This window comes from Tamandua tetradactyla, chromosome 12 (assembly GCF_023851605.1).
Source record: "Tamandua tetradactyla isolate mTamTet1 chromosome 12, mTamTet1.pri, whole genome shotgun sequence".
Taxonomy (NCBI): domain Eukaryota; kingdom Metazoa; phylum Chordata; class Mammalia; order Pilosa; family Myrmecophagidae; genus Tamandua; species Tamandua tetradactyla.
This window is the reverse complement of record NC_135338.1, coordinates 49,786,607-49,803,233: the sequence shown is the minus strand read 5'-3', so window position 1 is coordinate 49,803,233 and position 16,627 is coordinate 49,786,607. Positions and strand designations below refer to the sequence as shown.

Sequence of the window (16,627 nt, the reverse complement as noted above, 5' to 3'; positions counted from 1 at the left end):
ACTTCACATGCTCATTTATATGGAGAAAATTCCAGGCTTTTCACTCTCATATATCATGAGTGGGGGATACAAATTAGGATTCCCTCTTTGCATAGCAATGAACTCAAGGACTTACGATATGAATATTCTTTGACTCAGCAACTCTGCTTTTTGGAATTCACACTAAGGAAAGATGTATGAATAAGGCTGTTTCATGACATTGATCATGACTGTTCAGGAAAGAAGAGGAAACTGGAAATCACTTAAATATTCGACAAAAGGAAGGTGACAAAGTCATCGATTATCATCAGTTACAGCATCTGATACTGTGCAAGCATTCAGTCACTCTCTGACTATTTATTGAGGGCCTACTACATGCCAGGAACACAGTAGGTGTTAAGTACACAGTAATAGCCGAGGCTGACATGGTCTCAGCCCACTGGAAACTCAAAATTTTGCTGTAGAAAGAGTTAATACATTGCAAAGTGGGAAGAGGGTGCAGAGTGTATTGACAGGGTGATCCCATCTTTGCCACTTGAACAGAAAAATCCTGGCAGATGTCTTAATTGTGAACAGAGGTGTAGAAGGACTTCGGGTAATGGGACCATATACCTGCTTCCATTTCCTTTTTACTTCTCCGTAGTTTCCGTGTTTTCCACAACGACTATCATGATGTTTGTATCTTAAGAGCATAAACGTGGTTTTTAGGAAAGAAAGAGAAAAAGACATCATCAGACCTGGGTTCTAGACTCAACCCGTCCTTTAACTTGCGGTGAAACCCTGAACTAGACCTTGGAGGTGCCGGATCTCCTGTGACCAGTGAATGGAAAGGCTTTAGCCACAGCCTTCCAGCTCAGGGCTCTGAGATCTGAAGCTCTTGAGTCTTCAGAGGACACTGGGAATTTTGAAATGCTGCAGGGTCTGTCTGCCCAGTGGCTTTTCCCAGGAGATGGGACAGCAGCCAAGCTGCTCAATCCCTGGGCACCTGTGGTCTGCAGGGTCTTGTTCTCCAGGAAAGTGGTGATGTGCTCAAACCATGTACAGATAGACATGAAAGAGTTTCTGTAGTGGACGTGACAGTTAATTTAGGGAGGTCCCTCTTACCTGTGAAATAAAACAGAGTCTCCATTTACTTGGATTAATTTGGCCAAATCTTATGGTGCTCCAAGAAAACTGGCAGCAACCTTACTGACTGAGCCCTCCCCAGTTGCTGGGCAGTTTTCCCCTTTAAAGCTCCCAGTGTCCCCTAGGCTAGATCCTCATGGTCCTCATTTCACAGATGGGGATCTGGAGTCCAGAATTCGGTGAGCCTGCTCAGAGTTGCTTGGGAGAGGGGGCTGGGATTCAAACCCACCTGCCTGCTCTGAAGCAACATTTTAAACCTCTGCCCTGTACTGCTTCCCACTCCAAGAGCAAAGCTCTACTGTAGCCATAAAAACAGATGTCTGAAACCAGGGGAATGTTCCAGGGGTGCAGCAATTCATCAAGCGGCAGAACCTAAGGAATGCAGGGACTTTGGATGGGCACAATCTTATTTCTGATGAAACCTGATGTAAAGAAAGCTACTCTAGCTACCTTTTCTGGGGCGTTGTACATGATAAAATTGAGTTTGAGACACACACATACACACACAGAAGAGAGAGAATATATAACTACATCTATGTTTATTATAATGAGCGTGAAGCATATTTCTCTTGCTTGTGATTTGAGCTCAAAAGCCAACTATTAAACTTTATATCCCTGTATCCCCTGTATCTCCCCAAAGAGCGACAACTTACACCAACACCTGACCTTTTTTGTTTAACATTTCTTCCTAAAACATTCTCCTTGCTGGTCTCCAGCTTTGCTTATTTAACAGGTACTACAATTTAGTTAGACACATAGGAGATACCAGATACACATAGACAGGGATCCTTCAGTTAAATTTAGGAGAAAAATGTTTCTTTTGCCCATCTGTCTAAATAATGTTCCAATATGGTAGATTCTGTTTCCTGTATCTTCATTTTACTTCCTCTGTATTTCAGCTTTTCTGATTCATCTTATATATTATGGCTAGGTTAATCTTTGTAAAATATGGCTTTCATGGTGTCATCTCCTACCTCCCCTAGAACATTCCATGGCTCCCCACTGTCTAGATAAAATCCAAACCTGTTGGCTGGTAAATCAGATTTCTTCATCATCTGGCTCCAAGTTTTACCTTCCCAAACCTCTTCCTGGTTCTTTCCATGAGTGAGCCTTTTGTGCAAATAAATTGGTCTATTCGTGCTCTCTGAATATGGCTTTGACCCTTCTCACTTTGAGCCTTTGTTTTACTGTTCCCTGCATGCTATATGAAATGTTCTGCCCTCCCTTTACTTTTTCTGAAGTCCTACCCAGCTTTACAGGCACTATTTATGTTTTTCCTTTCTTTTTTTTTTTGACAGAACATCCCAGCCTGGAATGATTTTGCTTCACATACCATGTTCACTTGGAGTCCTGTGCCACGCAGGGATGTGACTAGCTCAGTGCACTGCACATTGTAGGGCCTCAGTAAACACCAAATGAAAACAGTACATCCTTTACAGCTAGCTGAAAATGGGCAACTTGTTAGGCAAGGGTTCCTTTTAAACCATGAGCCATAGGCCATCAAGATCCTTTGTAAATGTTCTAGTGACTTTTGTCATTGTCTGTCCTTTGGAGCAGGGGCCGGCAAACCTTTTGTCAAGGGCCATGTCGTAGACCTTCTAGGTTTTGCAAGACATATGGTTTCTGTCGCAATTACTTGGCTCTGCGGTTGGAGTTGAGCAGTTATAGGTTATATAAATGGATGAGCATGGCTGTGTTCCAATAAAGCTTTATAAAAACAGACAGCAGGACCGAGCTGACTCACAGGTTGTAGTTTGCTGACTCTTACTTTTGAGGGTTCCCTTGTCTCTGTTCCTGGTTTTAGATTAGACAATCGAGTTAAATATAAGAAATTTTCAGTTTGAAAACTGGGCAGTTGGATGTAGGCTAATGTGTAAATCATATCCCTGCTGGAAGACCTGCTGGGAAGAGTTGGTAAATCACTGGTTAGGATAGCGTTGCAAAGTTGGTCTTTAAGCACTAGACCGTGCACCTTAATTCAGCCAGTTGGTGCAGGGATGTGGGCCCTCGGTCACAAGAGGAAGTGGATGGGGAGACGCTGCTGAGAATTCAGGGCAGGTGCAGCCCCCTCAACTCACCAGTGCAGGCCTGTACTCCACAGTCAAGGCCAGAGTTGCAGCCTTTCCCTCCTAGCCAGAATCTTCCATTATGCACAAAGTCTACACTTCCCGTCCTGCAGGCTTTCCCATTTCTCACATCTGAATGTGGACCCCAAGAAAAATCCTAGTTTAAACAATTGCATTAGACTGAGCTCTCTGATTGCACCATCACCCAAAAATTTTATTGGAGGCAGGGAGCTGGGAGTGGTGTTCCATCTGCATGGAGGCAGAATTGGCATCTTAGAAAGTGTTACTAGAGATGACTGGTACCCTTCCCCTGAGAGGAACAGTTTGGTTTGAAAAAAATATTTTAAAAGCTAACTGCCAATGTGTTGGGCTTATCCATCATGATTCCTGTGATAGGGAGGCACAGGTTCCCTAGGGAGGTTCAAATGGGGCGGGAATTTGAGATTTTTGGCAATTGTATTCTTTCTAATGGATCCATTGCTTCCCAGGGCAGACAGATTCATCCCTCATTCGATTCCTCCCTCCACAAGGAATATGCCTGTTAAGTTTGCTTGGAGATAAGGGTCCTGTGGGTCATTAGCTCCAACAGTCACCTCCACGAACTGACCTCAGCCCTAGAGCTGACCTGTTCTTCAGGGGTGGGCCTGTGAGCTAAGCTCACAGGCCGGGATGGCAAACCAAAGAGCCCGTTGTACCAATTGACAGTGAGAAGTATCACTGCCTTGTCCGAGGGGTTGGGGAGTCGGGAATCAGGATAGGAATGTCAATGACTTGAGTGTTATGTGCCGTTGGGAAAGTCAACTTGCCACAGCCCCTGGTGCAACTAGGTCCTTTAGTGGCAGAGACCCCCGCCGACAAGGTTGGGGTTAGCTCTGGGGTCTCTGACCTGGGTCCCACAGGCCTCCATCTCACCTTTGGGAAAGACTAAGGGCCCCCACCCACCCCGGCCCACTTGCACCCCCTCCTGCATTTCAGGAGGACATTTTATTGCTTTTGAGATATTAACACAGTCCACCCAGTTATAGCTTGGCCCTTCAGGGTTGGGAGCCCTGAGGCCTTGCCCTGGGACTTTGCATGTTTATATCCTACTCCAGAACCTGCTCCTCTAACCCTGCATGGGAATCCCTAGTGGGGTGCCCAGAAAAGACCCGAGACCCAGAGGTTGCTTGAGTGCCAATAATTACCAGTGAAGCTATTGTGAAAGCAGAGAGTAAGGCATTGCCTTCCACTGGTTCCCTAGGCTCCTCTTAGCACAGCTAATTGCTGCCCCGAGTTGGTAAATCACATACTGCCTGGTGAGTTCATCATTTAGCATAAAAAGGAGTGGTACAAAAAATCAACAGGTCCAGGCCTTCTGTGCAGGGGGGACAGATCACGGAAGGCTCAGGATGTCATTTGGGTAGGAGGGCCTCAGAGGAGAGACCCTGCTCCAAGGCGAGTTCACACAGATGCCATTGTTGTAATTCTGAGTAGAGGCCCAGAACTGGGAAAGATAGACCAAGCATGTTGGAGACGGGCAGCGGCGTCTGAGTGGGGAGAGCACCAGCCTGTTTCCGTGGCCCTGGCGGCCAGGCTGCTGGGGTGAGGCCTTGGCAAGGGGAAGGCTTGGAGGGAAGGGAGGCTCCAGCCCCAGCTGTGCTCTCTCGTACTCAATCCACAGCTTCCTTTGGCCCAGCAGGACCGGTACTCTGGGCCTTTCTCTGCGTGCTTGTCCTTAAAGAGGACGGCCTTGGCCTTCACCGTGGCTGGGACATGTGGACGCACCATGCCATGACGGGTACCTCGTAGGCATCACCTGACTCCTAACCAACACCAAAGGAGAGGGATGGTCACTGACCAAGAAGCTGTGGCCCAAAGCTGGCTCAGTGCATGGTCCTACTGGTTGCCAGTGACAAGGGTTGAATCCCCAGCTCTGTAGCAAACTGAAATCAAGGTCTGTCTGCTTCACAGGTTTGACTCCCATCATGCGCAAGCCCAGTGAACCCGACTGGAGGGCAGAGGCCGGGAAGGCACACTTAGATGGGAGAAGGGGTGGCTCTTTCTGTGCTTGCCTTGGTGGGGGTGGGCAGGCTGAGCAGCAGGACTGGTTGTAACTGGATTGCACCGTGGTTGGGAGCCTGTGGAATCAGATGGCAGGTTTAATCCCAGCACTGCCACTGCATTGCTGGGTACCCTACAGCAACTCATTTTAACCCAATCCCTCACCTGTAAAATGGGGATAATCGTACCTACCTCGAAAAGCTGATGGCAGATTTAGGGAGAGGTTCCCTAAGAAGCTATATGTTCACACATAGTAGATGTGACACATAGTAGCCTCTACAATTTGGGGGCTCTTTAAGAAAAGAATGTAAAATTACAAATACAAAGCCTGGTATAAAAGTGAGCATTCATTATAAATGAGAGAAGAAAACAGAAAAAGTTGACAACCCAAAACGTCACAAAAATCTAGAAAAATAATTATTAATCAGCTGTTTGACATATGCCTACATTTTTTTTTCCCCCTACAATTTTTGGCTGAGCATTCTTTGATCCTTTCTTCACATTTGACAATGGTTTTGGAATGCCATTTTCTCCAGAGAAAATAGCAAGATAATTTGCTCATTCCCACGTTATTGGTAATGCCATGTAAAATATTTAGGACTGATGTCAAATTTAGGAAAGCTGCTCTCAAGTTTCTTTCATGTATTAACTGTAAGGTTTCAGGGCATTTTAAGTTTTCTTCATGCAGTGATGAGTCCTGAATGCTGAAGATGTTCGTTCAGCACCTTGCTGGGGCCTCTCCTTATACTTCACAGTTATTTCTCTTTCCAGTTCTGAATAAATGTTCATTAGATTCTATGTTATTATATTGTTGATGCGTCATCTTTCGAATTTTATCATTTTGGAATTATTAAAGTTTTTTTTCTCATCCACACTAAAGTTACCTTCAAATTAGTTAAATTTATACAGCAGTCAGTCATTCGATATCATTTGTTAAATGCTGACTTTGATCACTCTACCTCAGGTGCTCATTTGAAGCAGCCATTGCCACCAAGTAGAAAAAACACTGGGCACAGAGTCTGCCATGTAGTAAGCTCGCAGTACGCTTAGCATTATGGTCACTGTCTTGTCCCTGTCAGCAGCCCAGTCTTGGGCTGGGCACTTGGGCATATAGAGATGAAACATCATCTCCCCGTGGGCCCCTCCTCTCCTTCACCCCTGGCAGGTGGGAATGAGCCCAGCCTCAGGTCAAGCCCCAGGACCTAAGTAGGAGTCATGTTTTTGCCTCAGGTTCTGCATTAGAACTGTCTGTTCAGCCCCTCTGTTCTAGTTTGCTAGCTGCTGGAATGCAGTATACCAGAAACGGAAAGGCTTTTAAAAAGGGGAATTCAATAAGTTGCTAGTTTACAGTTCTAAGGCCGAGAAAATGTCCCAATTAAAGCAAGTCGATAGAAATGTCCAATCTAAGGCGTCCAGGGGACGATACCTTGGTTCAAGAAGGCCGATGAAGTTCAGGGTTTCTTTCTCAAGTGGAAGGGCACATGGTGAACACAGTCGCGGTTTCTCTCTCAGCTGGAAGGGCACATGGCGAACACGGCATCATCTGCTAGCTTTCTCTCCTGGCTTCTGGTTTCATGAGGCTCCCTGGGAAGCATTTTCCTTCTTCATCTCCAAAGGTCACTGGCTCATGGACTCTCTGCCTTGTGGTGCTGCAGCATTCTCTGCTCTCTCTGAATCTCCTTCATTCTCCAAAATGTTGCCTTTTTTATAGGACTCCAGAAACTTATCAAGATCCACCCAAATGGGTGGAGACATGTCGTTACCTAATCCAGTTTAACAACCACTCTTGACTAAATCACATCATCCAGGGAGATGATCTGATTACAGTTTCAAACATACTGTATTGAATAGGGATTATTCTACCTTTATAAAATGGAATTTTGATTAAAACATGGCTTTTCTAGGGGGCATACATCCTTTTAAACCAGCACACCCTCCAAGATCAACCATGAATTCTCCATGGTTTATCTCCATGAATTCTCCACACATCAGTAGTTCTTTATTATGATGGCCACATCTACCCATTAACCAGTACTTCTAATGCGCTCTTTGATAAATGATAATGTATATATAATTTGGTACTTTTCTCCCAAACCTTTTTATTCTGTCAAGCCCAGCCACTAAACTTGCCCAAATAGTGTTTCTCTCAGAATGTGGTAATGTTGAAGATGTTACTGTGGCATAAACAGTAAAGCCGTGGACAGGGGGTCAAGAAACTGGATTTGACACTAATGGTCCACAGGTGTTGGTTAGCATGCTTTGGGTTGCAGGTGACAGAAACACCAACTTAGACTGTCTTCAACAACAGAGGACACAGATTGGCCCATGCACGGAGTTCTAACTTGACTGTCCTTCTTCAACCAATCCGTCAATGCATTGTAGTCAGTTCCATGCAAACCCCAGGGTAGGAGACATGGGATACTGTTGGGTAGGGAGAAAGGAAAAATAGGCACTGGTGAGGAAGCCATAAATGTGCATTCCAGCACATGGCCCTAAATCACTTCACTTCTGTATGCCTCAGTTGCCCCATTTATAATATGAAGGGCTTATATAAGGTTATAAATAAAGCCCTTCCTGAAACGAACCTTTTTGATTTTATTTTCTTCTTACATTATATGCTTTTAGATTTTATTTTATAAACAAACCTTTTCTGGCCAGTCCTATAAAGCTCAGAATGTAATTAATAAATAAATAGCTCTGCTTAGATGAAATGTTATGGCAGGCAGTCAGCCTTAGGAACCTTTGTTCCTACCCATGAGTTGTTGATTTTGATCAAGGAAAACAAGTGATGGAGGATTTGAGGGAGGAGCCCTAGAAAATGGCTTATAAAACCTGCTCTGGCTTCTGCACAGCAAATCCAACTTAGTTGTTCATTCAGAGGACATCTGGGAAGGTCTGGGCAGGGTTTATTTTTCTAACTTAACCAGTGGAGGCTTTGCTGTAATGCTGGTGTCCCAAGGAAGTTGAGAGGTTTAGCTTGGATTCAGAGAGAGCTGGTGTTGGCCGAAGCCAGAGCTTTCCTCTAAATGGCAGTGCCATCAGCTCCCTGTGGAAAGCTGAGGGTTGCTTGAGAATGAAGCCACAGACCTCAGCTTTCTACTTCATCCACTTTTTACGGAGCCTTTGGCTAGTCTCAAGACAAGTTTCCAGCAGTGGCACCAGGAAGACTTTCAAGGAAGCATCTTGGGGTGGTTCACAAGGGAGCTGAAGCCCTTGGCTTTGGTACCAAATCTCTTCGGAAGTGTCATGAATGTGAAGTTGACATGTGCATGGGAGATGCCGGGAGCTAAGGGAGTGTATCTGCCTACAGTCCCCAGGGCCTGGGTGAAGGCTTCGGAGGACCCAGGGGGTAGCGGGCTCCCGTGGTAGGGGATTTTTACCCTCCTGACCAGTGTCTGTGGAAAAGAAAGTTCATCTGATTAGTGGTACCATCAGTGCATCCTCACTGGGGATGGCTAATTTTTCTAGCTGATTTTCAGAGTTGGTGAAGGTTTGTCTGTGCCTTTATCTCATTTCACAGCAGTTTGTTCCCTCTTGAGGGTCTGGATGGAAGAAGGGGTATACTTGAACTCTCAGGCGTAACCTCTGGAGTTGTCAGTAGTCGTGAGCTTTGTTCAAAGTCTTTTGTGTTTTAAGATTCGGATAGGAGCACAGTGGTGGTGTATGACCAGGCATGTTGGGGATTGCCCTGGGCCTATTGGTGTTTTGTATATATGTTTGTCCATTTAATGAATGGCGCCTCTTTCTTTGTGAGCATGGGGGGCTAAGGTTGTAAGGGTAGAAAGGGTATCTAGTCCTTTTGAAAAATGCTAGGCCCAAATTAAGCCAAACCAAAGTTAAAAAAAAGTTGTGAAGAAGTCCAAGAGGTAAACTTCAAAGCAGCAAGTTGCCTTCTGTGATTCTGGAAATTATAAATGGGTGGAAGAGTGGAATGGTTAAGACAGTAGGTTTTGCAGTCAGAGGAGATGAGGGGTCTATACTGGGTTTAACATGACATCACCCTGCCAAATTCATGTCCACCCTGACCAGTGACTGAGTTTATATGGAAATCAGGTCTCAGTTGAGATGAGGTCATATTGGATTAAGGTGGGCCCTAAATCCACTATGACGAGTATCTGTATAAGAAGAGGGATACTGGGACATAGACACACAGAGCAAAGGTGGGCATGCAAGGATGGAGGCTGAGAATTGGAGTTATGCTGCCATGAGCCAAGGACCTCCAAGGTTGCAGGTAAACGCCAGAGGCTTGGGAGAGGCGGGGAGGGACCCATCCTCTCTGAGCCCTCGGCCCTGCTGGCACCTTCATTCTGGACTGCTAGCCTCCAGGATTAGGAGGCTGTAAGAGAATAAATTTCTGCTGCTTTAAGCCATTAGGTTTGTTAATTATGGCAGCCCTAGGAAACTATAGAGAGTCTTAACTTTTCATCTCGCCCCTAAGACTGGAAAATGACTCAACTTCTTTAAGCCTGGGGTCCTTGTCTGGAAACCGAAAGTAACAGCACCTGCCCCATAAGGTGGGTGCAGGGATGCGCAGGTGATGCTCTTGGCAGGGTGCCGAGCATGTAGGAAGCTTTCGCTCATCGCAGGTTTTTGCTGTTTATGTTATATAATTTTTGGACCGCAATACTTGGTGGTCACCGTTTTGACCATCCCTATCCCCGAATCTTGGACGTCCTCAGGCAAAACTGACATCGCCTTTGGTCTTCCTTAGCAAAATGAGGAGTAGGGTGGTGGTAGCGCGGTCTCTGGGCATGCGGGTTTCCCACCACTGGAGGGAGAGGTGAGCTATGGCTGTCAAGACTCGTAACTAGGGAGGGACCGGACAGGTGGCTGTGTTTCAAAGCTATATCTTGCCCATACCCTTCCACAGAGAGGTGCACAGAAATCCAGTAAGGAGAGTTGCAGAGCAGCGGAGACTTGAATGGGATGCCATTTTAGATTTTCCCCTGTCTTTGGTTGGAATTGGGTTTTGAAATCATATGCTGTTCCACTTAAACAACAAATGTAAACTTTCTCACACAAAGGAGCAGAAGAGGGGCTTCTTCCTAGGTACAGCAATCTGGATAAAGTCATGCTAAACACACAAACACCAGGCAGTTTGCTATTGGTAGGTGGCATTATAATTTGCTCTAAATATTGCAGGACTCCTCTTACTCCACTTAAAAAAAAATTGCTTTGCATTTCAGACCACAGAAATGGCTGGACCAGCCTTTAGTTCATGTGCAAGAAACTGTGAAAACAATGTGAAAGATAGTCCTTAAATGGGGACAGACCTTGGCCCAGTCTCAGGTTGAAGCGAAAGCCTGGGTCTCAGTTTGCCTTCTATACCTTATTGCTCATCCATTATGCAAGAGCCCTGGCCCAAGACCATTACTTTTTCCCTGTAGTCTCGAGGTGTGTGTAGGGCACAATTCAGCTTCAAACTTTTCTGCTTTCACTTTTGGTTAGTCAGAACCTCCATCTGGTGGTATTTCAATATGAGTGTTTTCTGCGGCTTTTCTGTGGCTCCTTTTCAAAGTATTCAGAGCAGTTTAAGAATACATAATGTTCAGCGATCTGATCAAGAGCTAATGTAAGTACTTATTTGGGGGCTATTTAAAAAAAAAGTGTTAAACAGATTTGAAGCTCTTAGCCCTTACTGTGTTTTGGAAATAGATATTATGATAAAACAGGGACCACTTATCCACACAATCATAATGCTTTTAGTAACGACCATAGTAGCAAACAGCTACAGCTTATAAAAACAGAGGAGCTAAACTTCTTTATATAATATTGAACAGGAAACTGAAAGTAGTTGCTGCAACGTGGTCGGTTTTCAACGAACCTGCTGCCATGCTTATCTGTGTCGAAAAGCTTAAAGGAGACATTTCTTCTTTTATTCAGTTATGGATTGTGAGTTTTAATGAAAATCTTAACTAGAACATGACTGTGGGAAGTGGGTTCTGTATCGTACGGTTTTGAAGCAACCCATTTCCACTAGAACCGAAGGAAATGTGAACTCAAATTTAAAACCTTTCTCGGAGTGGAAAATGCTCTGCACTTTTGTTTTTCCTCTGGGCAGGGCTGTCACTCACCCAACATGTGCATATGAATATTCTTTCTGAAGACCTGGGCTTCATTTTGAGGTCAGCCTTCAATTTCTAGAGAATATAATTTGCTGCTATTTTTAAAGCATCATGATTGCTTGTAATAACTAATGGAAAAAATGCAACAGAGAAATAAATGTGTAACAGCTGTGTCTGCTTAAACTTGATTAAAGGCAGTAAAAAAAAAGTAAACAGAAGAATGAATGTGACAATACATGAGGGAGAGAGGAGTATCCTTCTCATTGTGAAAAGTTACAGACATAACTCGCTCCACTTTGGAGGCCGGTGATGTCTGTGTTTAAAGTTTACTTTACTGTTTGTCTTGAGTGGGATCAGTGTTGTAGTGAATAATTTATAGCCAGCATGAATGAGCTCATTAGTCACCTTTTCAGACTTTAAATGAGTTTTGTGGTTGTCATTACATGAGCCTTCTGTTCAGCCGCTGAGCAAAATGACAGTTTGGCAGTTGGCTTGCCTTGTTGTCGGCAGGTCTGCGTTGGCTTTTGCATTTCATGGGACCTTCCTTTTCTCCCCTGTGCTGGTCTAGTAACTCACATTTCAGAAGCCTTTTGCACCCGGAGCTTAAATGAAAAGTTTTGGGGGGAGGATTAGAACAAATAAACAAACAAAATCTTTTAGTCATCTCTGCCAGAGAGAATGCCGTGGCTGGCATGCACATCTCAGCCACTGCTGCGTATTTATCCCCTTTGTGGCTTGGTGAGAGATTCAAGTTATTCAAAAGCAGCAAGCTGGGGAGGGAGGGGTGTGAAGCGGCGGAGTCTGGCTCTCAGATGGTGGTGGGCATTTCAGGTAAGGGATGTCACTGGAACTTGTAGAGAGAAGGTTGTTTCAGAGTAGGTTATAATTCTGAACATTAATATACTATAGACATGTGCGTGTGGATAAAGAAACTTGCTAGAGCAAATCTGCCAGATCGGATTTCCAGGGCCAAAGAAAACTACCTTTTTTCCCTCCAGTGGGGTAGACAAGATGCTCTTTCAAGATCCCAGCCAACCCGGGAGTCCAAGGATCTTTGGAAACTGCCATTATTTTGTTTCCCCACCTCTCTCTTTCTCTCTCCCCAGTCCAAATCATTAAGCGAAAATGGACTGTGGTAGTTGCCTACTAGCTGTGCCCTTGGAGACCTGCCCAAGGTATGTGGGGAAGATGGGCCTGGCCATGCCAGGAACAGGTGGGATTTCTTTGGAACGGATATTATGAGATTCATTCCCCCGTTCCACCTATGAACTTGGCGTGGGCAGCCTCCGGAGAGTTCCGACCTTTGCTCCCTGGGACTGGACTCTATTAGGAAGTCCGGGTCACGGTGACAGTCCCACCTTGGCCCCTGGGGACCACTGCTGGCACTCCTCGTGAATGGATGTTTGCCCAGGGTCACTCAGCCAAGCGCTTGGACCCTGTTTTGAGGTCTCTTTGATGTTTGCTGTGAGCAACAGGCTCCAATGGCTGTTGTTAACCAACGTGGGCAGCACCCCCTTCCAGGTTCCATATTGTTCGACAGCTGGCCTAGCCCTGTGTGAGGCATGTAGGAAAGATGCTCAGTATTTCTCTCTGGAATAAATGCCAACTTAAAAAGGACGCCTAGTTGTTTGGGGGCCAAATCTTTGAAACCAGTCAGAATCACATGTAAAGTAAAGAGAAAAGAGGTACTGTCGAATGCACCCACAGAGAGAGAATTAGCAATCCAATTCCTTTCCAGTCCCTACCCCTTATAAGATTAAGCACTCACATGCAGCCATGCTTTATAATTTATGGGCTCGTTTTGTTTGCACCTGAGTTGTAATATTAAAGGCACAAGAGATACTATTTTTGGAAAGAATGGGAGGGTGCTGTTCAAATTAGAAAAGTGTTGGTGAATTTAGCTAATACAATAGAGGAGGAGACTTCAAGTTTGGCTCTTGTGTTAAGTTGTATAAATTGCTAATATCCAAATGAGCACTTTGTATGACAGGAAACTGGTTTGTTAATGTTTTAATCCACGGACTGTTTCCCTGAGAGCTCATCAAATTAGGAGCTTTTACTTTGTTTTAAAAAGATAATCTTAGAATTGATTGTTTTCTTTCATATCCTTCTGAAAAAGTAAAATGAGAGAAGTTATTTCTTGGCATGGTTAAGACTTTGGCAGACTTAGCACAGAAACCCATGAGACTGTGGTACTTGGTGTACTCACCAAAGAAAGGAAAACAATAAAAGCTCTTAAAAACTTTGGAAGGGGAAAAGGCTGGATGATGCTAATTTCTTTTAACTAATTTCTGTAGTTTGTAGATACCAGTTTGAGAGAGGGAGAACCGTAAAAAGTGGACATATTTCTTTCTCTCTTTTTTTTTTGTTAAGCAAGTGATATTTTTTAATTCCCTGTGTGCCAGATGCTGAGAGCAAAAGAGAAGTGTAAGACAGCCTCCGTGTCTCTCAAGGCATTTGCAATCTGTTTGGCTCTGGGTATCTAGTTGTTTTGTATTACAATGATACGCCGTGCCATACTGATGATGACATAAGAGCTGGACATTGTTTTTGTTTTTTTGTCTTTTTGCAAGTAGTGCCTTTTCATTCCGTTTAAAAGCCTTCTTTTCCTACCTATCACCTCTATAATTTCCTCATCATAATTTTTTTCCTCCTTTGGGCCCCACAGATCCCATCCCTCACCTTTGACCACGAGAGTTTTTCTAAAAGGCCACATGGATTTATTTGGATTTTCCCTTGGTTCCTCTTGGAACATGGCTCCCACCTCTGAAGCCAGACTGCGTGGGTTCAAATCCAAGCCCCATCACCTACCAGTTGTGTGACCTTGGGCAGATGGTCAGACCCTCGCCATCTCCCAGTTTCCTCAACTATAAGATGGGATGATAACAGTACCCATTTCATGGGGTTCATGGGAGGCGTGAAATGAGTGAATATTTGTAAAGCTTTAGACCACGTCAGCAACCAAGTAAGTGCTGTGTAAGCGTTTGCTCAATAAATTAAACGGGACTCAAGCACCCAGAGTAGCAGTCTCTTCTAGGGTAAACTCTTGGCTGCAGGAGAAACAAAAGCAGCTCTGGCCAGGAAGCCCGGCTGGGAGAGAGGTGGGGCTCAGCTGGGTACCTGCTTTCTATCAGGTTTGGAAAAAAGAAGATGTATCCACATTTAGTCTCTAACAAGCATAAATAGTTATAGATCATCAGTCTGGAAATACAGAGCTAACAGTCCTCCTTTCTTACAAACCCTTAAATCGAGAGTATTTTCCCTCTTATTTATGCTTATGTAAGAATTTGTAGAGAAAGTTCGATACTGAAAACCTATAAACGGAAGCCTTCCCTCAGCCAGACAAAAGACCTCGGAAGGCAGGATGTATTATTTGTTATACCTAGCAATTCTCCCGTTTGTTCAGAGCACCAGCCTTTTCAGAAAGGGATCATTGTATCCCTCCTGACTGAAAAGATTTTAAAGCATTTGATGAAAACCTCCACAAACGTTATTTATTTTTTCCCAAACTCTTACTTTATGAAATGTTTGCAAATCGTTTCACACATTTACTAGACGAGAATGGGAAAATGGTTCAGAAAAGGGAGAGCTTCGCTTCAAACTACTGGAAAATGCAAATGGAAGGGAACAGAGGGAACAGGAGGCCATGGTGGCCCATATAATATAATATAATATGCTGCGAGCCTCTTATTTCAGCAATTTCTTCATTTTCACGATGTTAAGCAATGCCCCAGCAAAATGCCCTCCTAACTACTTTATTGCACATTTCAGTTCTTTATTCAGCACATATTTATGGAGCGTCTCCTTGCGTATCAGGCACTGGATTAAGTGCTAGGTGTACATCGGGATATAAAACAGACACAGGTCCTGTCCTGTGGAGCTTGTGGCCTCGTGGGGGGAGGTGGTCTGGTAGGGATGTTAACTGTCATTGTGGCATTATTGTGGGGTAAATTCTTAGAACTCGGAAGTTTAAGGTCAAACGTCATGCTCATTTAAGGTTTAGCTGCCCTCGTGAAAAGGTGTACCAACTTAGATTTCTGCTGACACAGGCACTGGTATTGGGATGGTCATTCTTCTCAGACTGTACCAACCTCATAGATGAAATGTGGTATCTTAATTGCTTTAATTTGCCTGTCTATAATTTATAGTGAGATTGAGCATATTTCTTGGTGTTATTAACATTTTTCCTTCTCTTTTTGTGGATTTTCCCCCTTTTCTCCTTAGAGCAATTGTTTTTTTGCTTTTCATTTATTTATGAGTTATAAATTAAAACTATTAACCCTTTATCATATGGATGTCAACTATTCATTTTGGGGTGGTCTTTTAACTTTATGTCCCCTTATACTATACACACATTTAAAATTATTTTGCACATATGTCAATACTTTTCTTCTGATTTATTTCCTTAATGGTGCCAGGGCCTTATTGGATGTTCTTTACAAGTATGAATTCATGTAAGCTTCATCACAACCCTATGAAGTGGGCAATGTTATTGTCACTCCCCACCCCCCTTTTTTTTGAGATGTAGAGAGAGGGAAAAGTACCTTGACTAAGGTTATGCAGCTAGCAACCTCAAAGTTAGAATATGAGCCTACTGTGTCTGTTACACCCCCTTCTCACCTTGGTTTTAGGCTGTGTGTGTGTCTTTATTTGCAGGTGCTTTGTGAATGCTTGCTAAGTCTTCCCTGGCCCTGAGGACAGCTGCCATGTCTTTTATTTTTCCGGGTTCCTTCCCAGTCTCCTCCACACAATACTGGGAACAGAGTAGACAGATGCTTAATAAATACTTGTTAACTAAATGAATTGACTAAACCTGGATTCCAGATCATCAGCCCACATTTGTGTTTATGCCGAAGAGGAGCTGACAGGTTCTGTATTTCCAGTTTGCCTCCAGGAGGCGACTTGACAAGCCCATGTTGGCCAGGGCAGCAGAGCTTATGAACTTTCACTCCGCTGGTTAGGCTGTATTTTCCCTTAGCACACATGTCTCCTTCCCTCCGCAAATAAGCCTCCTGGCTTTATTCCTTCCTGGAGAAATTCTTATAAGCCTTTCTCAGGCTCCACCCTGCAGAACATGTCACGTAAACACAAAGTGTGCAAGAGGGAAAACCCAAAGAGAGGGCGACCAGATAGTCCAAATGACGCTTGAACAAGCCCTGAAAGGCACCAAGAGGTAGAGGATGTTGGTTGTCTCGACTTTCTCACGGAAGGGAAGGAAGCGAGGAGGTGTTTTTTTGGTTGTTGTTTTACCACTTACAAAAGCATTCTCCTATCTTCTCTAAGGGAACACCCTTCTATGAACTCTTAGTCAAACCAGGATTAAGGAGTTTGACCACAATCTCTCTCTTTCTT

General features: G+C 44.2%; 1 protein-coding gene across 7 annotated transcripts in view; it reads left to right on the top strand.

The window, feature by feature from the left end:
- Positions 1-16,627, top strand: part of FOXN3 (forkhead box N3) — a 413,410-nt gene that overhangs the window by 158,522 nt on the left and 238,261 nt on the right. Inside the window, exon 1 of one of the 7 annotated variants that reach the window (XM_077123297.1) lies at positions 8,846-9,441. The exons of 4 other annotated variants lie outside the window; for them this stretch is intronic. The gene's annotated coding sequence lies outside the window, so the exon portion shown is untranslated. Of the gene's footprint in view, positions 1-8,845; positions 9,442-10,433; positions 10,783-12,020; positions 12,107-16,627 lie in introns of those variants that run through there. 2 more of the 7 variants (XM_077123292.1, XM_077123294.1) reach the window with 2 other exon arrangements.